Source organism: Bombina bombina, chromosome 4, assembly GCF_027579735.1.
Source record: "Bombina bombina isolate aBomBom1 chromosome 4, aBomBom1.pri, whole genome shotgun sequence".
Taxonomy (NCBI): Eukaryota; Metazoa; Chordata; class Amphibia; order Anura; family Bombinatoridae; genus Bombina; species Bombina bombina.
Window position 1 is genome coordinate 356,675,472 of NC_069502.1, and position 13,765 is coordinate 356,689,236.

Below are 13,765 nucleotides of genomic sequence, written 5' to 3' on the forward strand. Positions count from 1 at the left end.
CTATTCTAAATTACTACAGTTCAAAGCTCTTTTACCTTACCAGCCCTGAACAGGGCCCTTTGCGGGGCATGCCCCAAAGAATTCAGCTCTTTTGCCTGTAAAAAAATAAACATACAATACCCCCCCCAACATTACAACCCACCACCCACATACCCCTAATCCAACCCAAATCCCCCTTAAATAAACCTAACACTAAGCCCCTGAAGATCTTCCTGCCTTATCTTCACCATACCAGGTTCACCGATCCATCCTGAAGAGCTCCTCCGATGTCCTGATCCAAGCCCAAGCGGGGGGCTGAAGAGGTCCATGATCCGGCTGAAGTCTTCATCCAAGCGGGAGCTGAAGAGGTCCATGATCTGGATGAAGTCTTCTATTAACGGCATCTTCAATCTTCTTTCTTCCGGATCCATCTTGCAGACCTCCGACGCGGAACATCCTCTTCTCCCAATGCCTACTAGCCGAATGACAGTTCCTTTAAGGGACGTCATCCAAGATGGCATCCCTCGAATTCCGATTGGCTGATAGGATTCTATCAGCCAATCGGAATTAAGGTAGGAATATTCTGATTGGCTGGTGGAATCAGCCAATCAGAATCAAGTTCAATCCGATTGGCTGATCCAGTCAGCCAATCAGATTGAGCTTGCATTCTATTGGCTGATCAGAACAGAGAATTTTAAACTAATTACACCTACTCTAAGCCCCCTAAAAAATAACAAAGCCCCCAAAATAAAAAAAATGCCCTACCCTAATCTAAAATAAAAAGTTAACAGCTCTATTACCTTACCAGCCCTTAAAAGGGCTTTTTGCAGGGCATGCCCCAAAGAAATCAGCTCTTTTGCCTGTAAAAAAAACATACAATACCCTCCCCCCAACATTACAACCCACCACCCACATACCCCTAATCTAACCCACCCAAACCCCCCTTAAAAACCTAACACTAAGCCCCTGAAGATCTTCCTACCTTGTCTTCACCCAGCTGGGTACCATCCGATCCGTCCAGAAGAGGGTCCGAAGTCTTCATCCTATCCGGCCAGAAGAGGTCCTCCAGAGGGTCAGAAGTCTTCATCCAGACGGCATCTTCTATCTTCTTCCATCCGGAGCGGAGCGGGTCCATCTTGAAGCATCCGGCGCGGATCCATCCTCTTCTAACGAATTTCTAACACCGAATGAAGGTTCCTTTAAGTGATGTCATCCAAGATGGCGTCCCTCAAATTCCGATTGGCTGATAGGATTCTATCTGCCAATCGGAATTAAGGTAGGAAAAATCTGATTGGCTGATTGAATCAGCCAATCAGATTCAAGTTCAATCGGATTGGCTGATCCAATCAGCCAATCAGATTGAGCTCGCATTCTATTGGCTGTTCCGATAACCCGGCTGGGTAAAGACAAGGTAGGAAGATCTTCAGGGGCTTAGTGTTAGGTTTTTTAAGGGGGATTTGGGTGGGTTAGATTAGGGGTATGTGGGTGGTGGGTTGTAATGTTGGGGGGGGTATTGTATGTTTTTTTTTTACAGGCAAAATAGCTGATTTCTTTGGGCCATACAAAAAGCCCTTTTAAGGGCTGGTAAGGTAATACAGCTGTTAACTTTTTATTTTAGATTAGGGTAGGGCATTTTTTTATTTTGGGGGGCTTTGTTATTTTTTTAGGGGGCTAAGAGTAGGTGTAATTAGTTTAAAATTCTTGTAATCTTTTTTTATTTTCTGTAATTTAGTGTTTGTTTTTTTTTGTAATTTAGTTTAGTTGATTTAATTGTAGGTAATTGTAGGTAGTTTAGTTAATTAATTTATTGATAGTGTAGTATTTATTGATAGTGTAGTATTAGGTTTAATTGTAACTTAGGTTAGGATTTATTTTACAGGTAATTTTGTAATTATTTTAACTAGGTAGCTATTAAATAGTAAATAACTATTTAATAGCTATTGTACCTGGTTAAAATAAATACAAAGTTGCCTGTAAAATAAATATAAATCCTAGAATAGCTACAATGTAATTATTAGTTATATTGTAGCTATATTAGGGTTTATTTTACAGGTAAGTATTTAGCTTTAAATAGGATTAATTTTTTTAATAAGATTTAATTTATTTCGTTAGAATAAATTTATATTTAACTTAGGGGGGTGTTAGGGTTAGACTTAGCTTTAGGAGTTAATACATTTATTATAGTAGCGGCGAGGTCCGGTCGGCAGATTAGGGGTTAATACTTGAAGTTAGGTGTTGCAGATGTTAGGGAGGGCAGATTAGTTGTTAATAAAATTTATTATAGGGTTTACGAGGCGGGAGTGCGGTGGTTTAGGGGTTAATACATTTATTATAGTGGCGGCGAGGTCCGGTCGGCAGTGTAGGTAAGGTTGCGGCGACATTGGGCAGATTAGGGGTTAATAAATATAATATAGGGGTCGGCGATGTTGTGGGCAGCAGATTAGGGGTACATAGGTATAATGTAGGTTGCAGCCGTGTACGGAGTGGCATATTAGGGGTTAATAATAATATGCAGTGGTCAGCGATAGCGTGGGTGGCAGATTAGGGGTTAATAAGTGTAAGGTTAGGGGTGTTTAGACTCGGGTACATGTTAGAATGTTAGGTGCAGACTTAGAAACTGTTTCCCCATAGGAAACAATGGGGCTGCGTTAGTAGCTGAACGCTGCTTTTTTGCAGGTGTTAGGTTTTTTTTCAGCCCAAACTGCCCCATTGTTTCCTATGGGGATATCGTGCACGAGCACGTTTTTCAAGCCCGCCTCTACCGTAAGCAACGCTGGTATTGAGAGTTGAAGTGGCGGTAAATATGCCTGTACGCTCCCTTTTTGGAGCCTAACGCAGCCCTTCAGAGAACTCTAAATACCAGCGTTATTTAAAAGGTGCGGGGGAAAAAAAACACGCATAGCTAACGCACCCCTTTGGCCGCAAAACTCTAAATCTAGGCCTAAGGATATAGTTTTGTTATTGTAGAACCTTAGTTCAACATTATCCAAAAGTTTTTTCCTATTTTCTTTTAGTCCATTTTTCATTAGCTATTATTTCACCTCTTACAACTTAGGACTTATGAGTTATGTGTTATCAACTCCTGCTGTTTCATTTAATGCAAACTATTCTTGGACATGTAATATGATTTTACTTTAATACATTTGTTTCTGAAATATGCTATTTTCCATCTTCCATTAGAAATAGAACATGGTACTTACCATACCTCTTACTTGCTGTATTTCGGTTATCTTCCTACATTGTAGTATTCATTGGAATATGGTACAACTTAGTGTTATCTTATTTATAAATCTACCATGCATCAAGTAAAATACACAAACAAAGGATTGTCTTAAAGGGACAATTAAGTAAAAAAAAAATCTTTTATGATTCAAATAGGGTATGTAATTTTAAACAACTGTCCAATTTACTTTTATCACCAGATTTTGCTTTGTTCTCTTGGTATTCTTAGTTGAAAGCTAAACCTAGGAGGTTCATATGCTAATTTCTTAGACCTTAAAGGCCATCTCTAATCTAAATGTATTTTGACAGTATTTCACCACTAGAGGGTGTTAGTTCATGTGTTTCATATAGATAAAATTGAGCTCATGCACGTGAATTTGCCGAGGAGTGAGCACTGATTGGTTAAAATGCAAATCTGTCAAAAGAACTGAAATTAGGGGGCAGTCTGCAGAGGCTTAGATGCAAGGTAATTGCAGAGGTAAACCATGTATTATTATAACTGTGTTGGTTTTGCAAAACTGGGGAATGGGTAATTAAGGGATTATCTATCTTTTAAAACAACAACAATTCTGGTGTTGACTGTCCCTTTAAATGAACGTATACATGTAAAAAAATTAAATTTCAAATAGAGCATGTAATTAAATAAAAAAAATGAAAAGTTTCCAATTTACTTTTTTTTTCAATCTGCTTCTTTCTCTTTGTATTGCTTTGCATGAGAGAATACTAAGGTATGCTTTGGAGTGTGTGGATTTTTCTTTTTTAATCACAATATGGCCAAAGCATTTGTAATAATATAACCTTGAATTAGATTAAATCTCATTGACCTTGAGCTGCTATACTGACCTCTTTTTATCTGACTCTTCTGTATTCTGCTGGCACTTGAATACCTTTTCTAGCCTTAACCCAACCTGGGCCTTAGTTTTTATCCCGCCTTGCCTTAAGGATTCCCTGTTAAGACACTCTATTTATCTATCTATCTATCTATCTATCTGTCTGTCCATCTGTATATCTATATATCTATCTGTTTTGAACATAGCATGAGAAGACTCTGGCATGCTCTGAACTTGCCTTTATATAATTAGTATAATCGTTGCCTGTTTTTACATAATTTCAGTATAATAAGAACTATGTGGTTGGTTACAGTCATATCTAATGATTTATACAGAAAATGACCAAATCTATGAGTATTTTTGTAGAAAAATAAATTGATAAGGATTGTGGTTTACTCCTGTATTTGTCATAAGCAGAATAATTACACAAAATGACACAGACACACACACACATCTGGTTAACCAGAGAATAGTTGCAGGGCTCAAGTAAACCCTCCTACCACAATCTTGTTTGATTAGCCTGCTAGCCAATCACTATTGCTTTAAGAAATGTCCAAACAAAGGTGGCAATACTAACAGATCTTCAAAGTGCTCATGATGATAAGGAAATCCTTTTGCTTTATCTTTTTTGTGTGTGTGTGTGGGGGGGGGCTAAGGTAGGAGTTGTAGAATAAATAGGTAACTAACGGCTAGAGTTCTGCAGCCAAAGAGGTGCGTTAGCTACGCGTGTATTTTTTTCCCCTGCACCTTTTAAATACCGCTGGTATTTAGAGTTCACAGAAGGGCTGCGTTAGGCTCCAAAAAGGGAGCGTACAGGCATATTTACCGCCACTGCAACTCTAAATACCAGCAGTGCTTACGGACGCGGCCAGCTTAACCCCTTAATGACCACAATGTACCCTGTATGTCACTGGTCGTTAAGTGTTTTTTCAGGACATAATAGCACAAGTCTAGCAAGAACACGCTATTAATGCCCTCCCTCCAGCAGGCTTTGTGGAATAGAGCAGTCTCAACGCTGGTGGCAAGACCGCGCTATAAAACAATTAAGTCCCAAAAAAAGGCCAGCAACATACAGGGTACATCGCTGGTCCAAAAACGTGCTTGTGCACGATTCCCCCATAGGAAACAATGGGACAGTTTGAGCTGAAAAAAAACCTGCAAAAAAGCAGCGTTCAGCTCCTAACGCAGCCCCATTGTTTCCTATGGGAAAACACTTCCTATGTCTGCACCTAACACCCTAACATGTACGCCAAGTCTAAACACCCCTAACCTTACACTTATTAACCCCTAATCTGCCGCCCCCGCTATCGCTGACACCTGCATATTTTTTTAACCCCTAATCTGCCGCTCCGTACACTGCCACAACCTATGTTATCCCTATGTACCCCTAATCTGCTGCCCTTAACACCACCGACCCCTATATTATATTTATTAACCCCTAATCTGCCACCCCCAACGTCGCCGCCACCTACCTACAATTATTAACCCCTAATCTGCAGACCGGACCTCACCGCTACTATAATAAATGTATTAACCCCTAAAGCTAAGTCTAAACCTAACCCTAACACCCCCCTAAATTAAAAATAATTTTAATCTAACAAAATAAAATAAATCTTATTAAATAAATTAATCCTATTTAAAGCTAAATACTTACCTGTAAAATAAACCCTAATATAGCTACAATATAAATAATAATTATATTGTAGCTATTTTAGGATTAATATTTTTTTTACAGGCAACTTTGTATTTATTTTAACCAGGTACAATAGCTATTAAATAGTTAATAACTATTTAATAGCTACCTAGTTAAAATAATTACAAAATTACCTGTAAAATAAATCCTAACCTAAGTTACAATTAAACCTAACACTACACTATCAATAAATTAATTAAATAAACTATCTACAATTATCTACAATCAAATCAACTAAACTAAGTACAAAAAAACAAACACTAAATTACAAAAAAAAAAAACAAAAACACTAAATTACAAAAAATAAAAAAAATTACAAGAATTTTAAACTAATTACACCTACTCTAAGCCCCCTAAAAAAATAACAAAGCCCCCCAAAATAAAAAAAATGCCCTACCCTATTCTAAAATAATTGTAAAGCTCTTTTACCTTACCAGCCCTTAAAAGGGCCTTTTGCAGGGCATGCCCCAAAGAATTCTGCTCTTTTGCCTGTAAAAAAAAAACATACAATACCCCCCAACATTACAACCCACTACCCACATACCCCTAATCTAACCCAAACCCCCCGAAGTCTTCATCGTATCCGGCAAGAAGAGCTCCTCCAGAGGGTCCAAAGTCTTCCTCCTATCCGGGCAGAAGAGGACATCCGGACCGGCAGACATCTTCATCCAAGCGGCATCTTCTATCTTCTTCCATCTGGCGCGGAGCAGGTCCATCTTCAAGCAGCCGACGCGGAGCCATCCTTCTTCACCGACGGACTAACAACGAATGAAGGTTCCTTTAAGGGACATCATCCAAGATGGCGTCCCTCGAATTCCGATTGGCTGATAGGATTCTATCAGCCAATCGGAATTAAGGTAGGAAAAATCTGATTGGCTGATTGAATCAGCCAATCAGATTCAAGTTCAATCGGATTGGCTGATCCAATCAGATTGAGCTCGCATTCTATTGGCTGATCGGAACAATACAATAACTAATTTTCAGAAATGAAACAATATTAAAAATTAAACTATATATATACTTTTTAATGCATAATTATTTTCATTCCCCCACACATTAATTAATTACACACATGAGTAATCATCTATTACAAAATGAGAATAGAAGGTATGACTTTCGCTTGTGGTCCAATATGGAAGAAGAGCTTATTGAATAATGTTTTTAATCATGTCCATTAACTATACATTATACATATCAGAAGATAACATGATGTAACAATAAAGGTTATTTTTGGTGTTCAATGACAGGATAAAAAGTTGAAGATGAAAAACAGATGAAACTAAGCTTAATGACCCCCTTCAAACTAATGATATTCATTGACAGATAGATAACAACAATAACATTAGAAGGAAAAACAACACTAGCTAAAACTATTCATGCAAACATAAAATACATATTAATTGTTATAAATGGATTAGTAAATTACAAACTTGAGTGTACTTAACAAAATATATTATTTTGGATAATAATAAAAAAAAATTACTCAATGTAAAAAAATATTTTTTAAAAATAGGAAACAAATTATTATTTATTAAATAACAAATAATGTATGCTTTGATATAAAACACAACACATTAATCATCAGAGACTGTTATTTGGTGACACGTGACAATTTAATTAAAATCTGCGTCAAACATGTCTCGATCACAGCCATTTACAGCTGGTGAATTAATAATTTTAGTATACGGTATCAATAGATATTTCTCTAAAAAAAATGGACGAGTTTGAGCTTTGAAACAAGATTGTAGGGATAAGATTATTTACGAGATGTTACGTAGAATGTATCGAGTCTCTAATATCAAACGAAAAAGACGCCAGTGCCTTAGAAAATATAGCGATTTAAAAAGGAGGGAACCAGAGTATTACCACTCCATTAAAAGACTGGTGTGGACATGTAAGTATTTTAATTGTGTCATCTTTGAAACAATTAAAATGTCTATTTTGATAGTTTCAATGTTTTCTATTTAAGCTATGTTATTATAGCTTAAAGTGACACTAGTCAAAATGTAACTATCATAATTCATATATGGATAAGGTAAATATAAGCAACTCTGTAATAATGTCCTATTACCAATTGTTTTTCTTTCTATTCATATAATAATATGTAAAGCATTAATATATGCTTTTAGCATGCACATTTTTGTTTAAGAATCAGTATAGAACTTGTTTATTAGTGGATAAAATTTTGCCACCAATCATGAAAAACTAGTCATGGTAAAGAAGTAAGGAAAAAAATCTTTATGAGAACCCAATCCTGCTTTTCATCAAAAATTAACAATAGAAAGAAGAATAATCAATATTAGGATTAAAATGGAAAATGTATTAGAATTGCATGCTTTATCATCATCAGATAGTATATAAAATTTTACGCAAGTATCATCTTCTACCATGTTCTGTATCAGCAATGTTATTGTTATTAACATTATAATGTTATTATTATTATAATGTTATTATTAATTACATGCATGCAACACAAACAAAATTAATTGTTTCCTAAGCAATCTTATCTTTTTTATTATCTATCTATCTATCTATCTATCTATCTATCTATATATATCTATATATATATAAAATTAAACCCAACAGATATAAACATAAGTACAGAATGTGAGTGGAACCAAGATTGTGTGACTGAACACCCAGACCCACCTCATGGTAATGATTTAATAATATTTCGTATTAACCAATATTATATTCAAATGTGACAATAAACTATTTTTTTTTTTATAAAATAGACACAGAACAAGACTTTGATAGATCTGCTATCTCTTCAGAAGAGAATTTGACTGACACTATTCTCACAGTAACTCACAACTTCACAGATAAAGGTATAACTTTATTTATTTATTTTATGTATATACCTTAAATAAATATAACTAAATGATATAATTATTCAAATTTTTGTAATATTAAATTTATTTTAGCTGTTGGATCCTCTGAAATAATTATTATGGTTGACTAAAGTGTGCAAGCAGATTTAACTGTGGATCCAGTGACAATAACACTAGACGGTAAATATATATATTTTTTTCAAATGCTAATACCCAAATAGTTTAAGATAAAAAATATTCTATATTTATTTTGCAGATGTCATTTCCCGATTAAGTGATGATACCGAAGGCAAAAGCACACAGACTAGCTTTCATGACAACTTCAAGATCAAACTTGCCAGAATAAGGACAACTTTAAACTGCTAACTGATCAAGTAGAATTTCTGTATCAGAGATATGTTATTTGAACAATGTATAAGTAATATAATATTGTAAAATTGTTAATATTTTTGATGTACAAAAAAGTTTTTGAATATTTTTTGTTATATATTTTTTTTAATTTTAGATTTCATGGAAATTAGCATACAAAATGTAACATATGCAAATAAATATGTTATCATTGTAAAAAAACTATTTACAAAAAAACAGGGCATGAGTACATGTAATTAAAACTAGGACATGACATTTCATAAATCTTGTCTGGCTCTCTTAGGATTTGATGATCCCTCTATCCCTTACAATTGAAAGCAGAGTTTCTAATGTACGTTCAGCAAGACGGAGAGCTCAATTTGCTTGCTCATTCCACTGCTCATCCATAAGCTTTTGCCACTCAAATCTTTGATGATTCATTTGTCTTTGAAGTTCAAATCTTTCTCTATCTAACTGCATGTTCCTCTCAGAAATGTCTGCCCATTGGTCAAATTTAGTGCTAATAAAGTTTTGGAGTTCCCCATGGTCAACCCTGTATTGACGAGCAAGGTCAAGCATGTCATTGAGGCCAACGTTACCTACATGTTCAGCCTCTGGTATATTGGCAACCTCGGGTACATTTGGTTCTTGTTGTACTCCATGAAGGCGAGGTTCTTCTTGTTGTTCTCTTGAAGGATCATGCTCTGGTGGGGAATGAATTTCAAAAGGTTGTGCATCTCCCATTTCTTGACTTAGATCTGGTGTTTCACTGTCTCCTCCATGTCTTTGTTGGTCTTCAGACATAGGAGTTTCTTCCTTCACAGGGACAAGATGTATCACCACTTCCTCTGATGAGTTTTCATCCTCTATATGTATACATAATTGAGTATTTTTAGAAAATGAAAAATTAGAGAGAAAGTGCGAAAAACAAAAAAGATAGAAAGTAAGATATATTAGAGGAAAGATATAAGAGATACAAAAAGAGATACGAAAAGAGAGAGAGAGAAAGCAAACTAAAGAAAGAGATGATAGATAGAAAAAGGAGAAAGAAGATTTAAGAAAAAAGAGAGATTGATATATTGTTAGAGAGAGAGTGAAAGAGAGAAGTACAATTGAAGAAAGTGAAGAGAGAGAGAAAGCAAACTGAAAAAAAGAGATGAGGGAGATAGAAATAGAAAGAGTGAGAAATCAAACTGAAGAAAGAGATGATAGAGAAAAAGGAGAAAGAAAATTGAAAGAAAAGATTGAGATAGAGAAAAAAAGAGATTTATATATTGTGAGAGAGAGCGTGAAAGAGAGAAGTAAAATTGAAGAAAGAGAAGAGAGAAATAGAGAGAAAGAAATTTGAAGAAAGAGAGAGAGAAAAAATATAGTGATAAATTATGAGAGACAGAAAGAAAACTGAAGAAAAAGATGAGAGAAAGATAGATAGAGAGAGAGAGAGAGAGAGATTAGAAAAAGGGTGAGAGAGAGAAAAAAGAGAGAATGAAAATAGAAGAGAGAGAAAGAAAAAAGAGAGAATGATATATTGAAAGAGAGAGAAAAAGAGAAAGAGAGAAAGAAAAATTAAGAAAGGGATGAGTAGGAGAAAGAAAAAGACAGAGAAAGAAAGCAAACTGAAGAAAGAGATGACAGAGATAAAAATAGAGAAAAAATTGAAGAAAAAGAGAGAGATAGAGAAAAAAGAGAGTGGTATATTGTGAGAGAGAGAGTGAAAGAGAGAAGGAAAATTGAAGAAAGAGAAGAGAGAGAGAAAAAGAGAGAGAAAGAAAATTGAAGAAAAAGAGAAATAAAAAAAAGAGATATTGATATTGTGAGAGAGAGAAAATTGAAGAAAAAGATGAGAGAAATAGAAAAAGCGAGAGAGAGAAATCAAATTAAAAAACAAGAGAGAAAGATAAAGAGAGTGATATAAAAAATAGAGAAAGATACAGCTCAAGATAAATTGAGACAAAGATAAAGATAGAGAAAGAGAGAAAGCGATTTAAAATGACATATAGAAAGAGAGAGAGAGAAAGAAAGATAAATTGAGAGAGAAAAAAATTATAAAAAAATACATATTCAAAAAAATAAAGGGAAAGAGAGAAAAAGAAAAATTGGAAAAAAAAATTGAAATAGAGAGAGAAAAAGAGGGGGAGGAGAGATAGATATTGATATAGATAGATTTTGTATAGTAATTGATGGCTACAAACTTTAGTATATAGAAAAACAAACAAGAAATAATTAAAAATTGAGAAATATAAAGATTGAGAGAATGAAATAAAGATATATTGAGAAATATTGTTTGAGAGAGACTGAGATAAAGATTGAAAGAGAGATAGAGAGACAAATAAGGAAAGAGATATTTATTACAGAGATAGAAAGCGAGATATAGAAAGATAAAAAATAAGAGAGATCATATAAGTAGAGGAAAATAGACAGAGAAAAAGCAATAAAGAAAGTGAAAGATATTAGAGAGTGAGAGAGATAAAAAAAAAATCAGAAAAGGATAGATAATAAAAGGAATACATGGATATTATAGAAAGCAAAATAGAGACACCAAGATAGAGAAGAGAGCGAGATAAAATGAAAAATACCAGAGAAAGAAAGATGTATCATACCTTCAAATAAAGATTGAGAGGTGTTGGTAAGCATTCTTTGAAAAATCCTCCCAACATCAGCTGTTAGAAATAAATAATAATACTCTCATTACATTTTACTTAAAAACATTTCATACACTTTTACTAATAAAGAAAATGTTTTCTTTTCTTAAAAATAACTTAGAAAAGATAATATCATTAAAAAAAATTCAATTAAAAGGAATCCAGAATTATTAGATACACAGACAAAAATATTTTTTTTTCTAGGGATTGGTGATTACAAACAAGCTTTTATATAAAGAGATTCATGGAAGTGATTATAACACATCCATCTAAAACAAATTCTAGGGACACTTTGAAAAGATTGATAACACAGGCTTAATACCGTCGGGTGACAAATTAGTCTAGACAAGGATCCCATGTGAACTAAAAAATAAAAATGTTTGCCAACAGAGGCTTTCATACAAGCTAATAAATAAAAATATCAATTACTTTGATATTAATTTGATGTTGATATATATATATATATATATATATATAAATATTATAAAACTAGGTTTTTTTGGTTACAATAAGACATCTATTTTATATGATTGTAATGCAGGCATATTACCTGACCCTCTTCCAACTCCTATAGCTGGAGTGCTGCTTCTGATGTCTGGGAAGGTATCAGCAGAAGACAAACTGTGTCTTGTAGTTGAAGTGGATCTAATGTATTGTCCATGTGCACTACTTGTAGAAGGCCTTGAATTCGAGGTAGATGCAATAGGCCCAGAAATTTGGGAAGTGGCATACAGATCAGATGACCTTCCGACCGTCTGTTCTTGTGGTGCTGTTATTAAAAAATAAGTATTTTTTTTTTATTAAAATCATAAAAATTTAAATAATATTAATATACATATATAGATTACATATATATATATATATATATATATAGAGAGAGAGAGAGAGAGATAGATGTATAATATATATATATATATATATATATATATATATATATATATATATATATATATATATATATATATTTAAACAAAGAACATTCAGAGAAGAGATGGGCCATACAATTCAATGAACCATATGAAAGATAGGGAGTCAAGCACTCTTTTATAAATAATTCAACAGATTTATTATCTTACTAGTGGAGTTTAATCTCTAATCCATATATCGCTAAATAAACAGAATATGATATATGTATACCATCATGTGACATAAATTCCTACCCTGCAGGTGTGCACACCTAAACAATTAAACATAGAATATATGTATCATTTAAAAATATTCCAAACACACTACACCCTAACTGCACATGGTACCCAAAATATATAAGGGAAAATACCAGGCAGATATCGTGTTTGGGATCTAAATGTGGTGGAATATTAATAATGGACAGCTAGCACACAGTATCAAATAGTCATGGCAACCACACTTGCTGAGCAATTTACTCAGGATTTTACATATGATAATGCGTGTCATTCAAAGGGACCCCAATCACACTACACCCTACTGCACATGATACCCAAGAAGATACAAGGGATATTTACCGGGCAGAAATAATCATGGGATCTAAGTGTGGGGGGTACCTAATAAATGGCATGTGAGTAGTCACACATCAATAACAGTTGTATTGTAACAGCAGGTATTTTCTAACAGGCAGATATTATTATTGAAGACAGGCAAAAAATAGCATCAGTTCACAAGCGGCATCTCTATTGCAATACAAGTTGGGTCAAACCAGGCTGACCCTCCACAAGTATCGGTTATTGCAAGGTTCAATTACAGGGAGTGCAGAATTATTAGGCAAGTTGTATTTTTGAGGATTAATTTTATTATTGAACAACAACCATGTTCTCAACGAACCCAAAAACACTCATTAATATCAAAGCTGAATAGTTTTGGAAGTAGTTTTTAGTTTGTTTTTAGTTATAGCTATTTTAGGGGGATATCTGTGTGTGCAGGTGACTATTACTGTGCATAATTATTAGGCAACTTAACAAAAAACAAATATATACCCATTTCAATTATTTATTTTTACCAGTGAAACCAATATAACATCTCAACATTCACAAATATATATTTCTGACATTCAAAAACAAAACAAAAACAAATCAGTGACCAATATAGCCACCTTTCTTTGCAAGGACACTCAAAAGCCTGCCATCCATGTATTCTGTCATTGTTTTGATCTGTTCACCATCAACATTGCGTGCAGCAGCAACCACAGCCTCCCAGACACTGTTCAGAGAGGTGTACTGTTTTCCCTCCTTGTAAATCTCACATTTG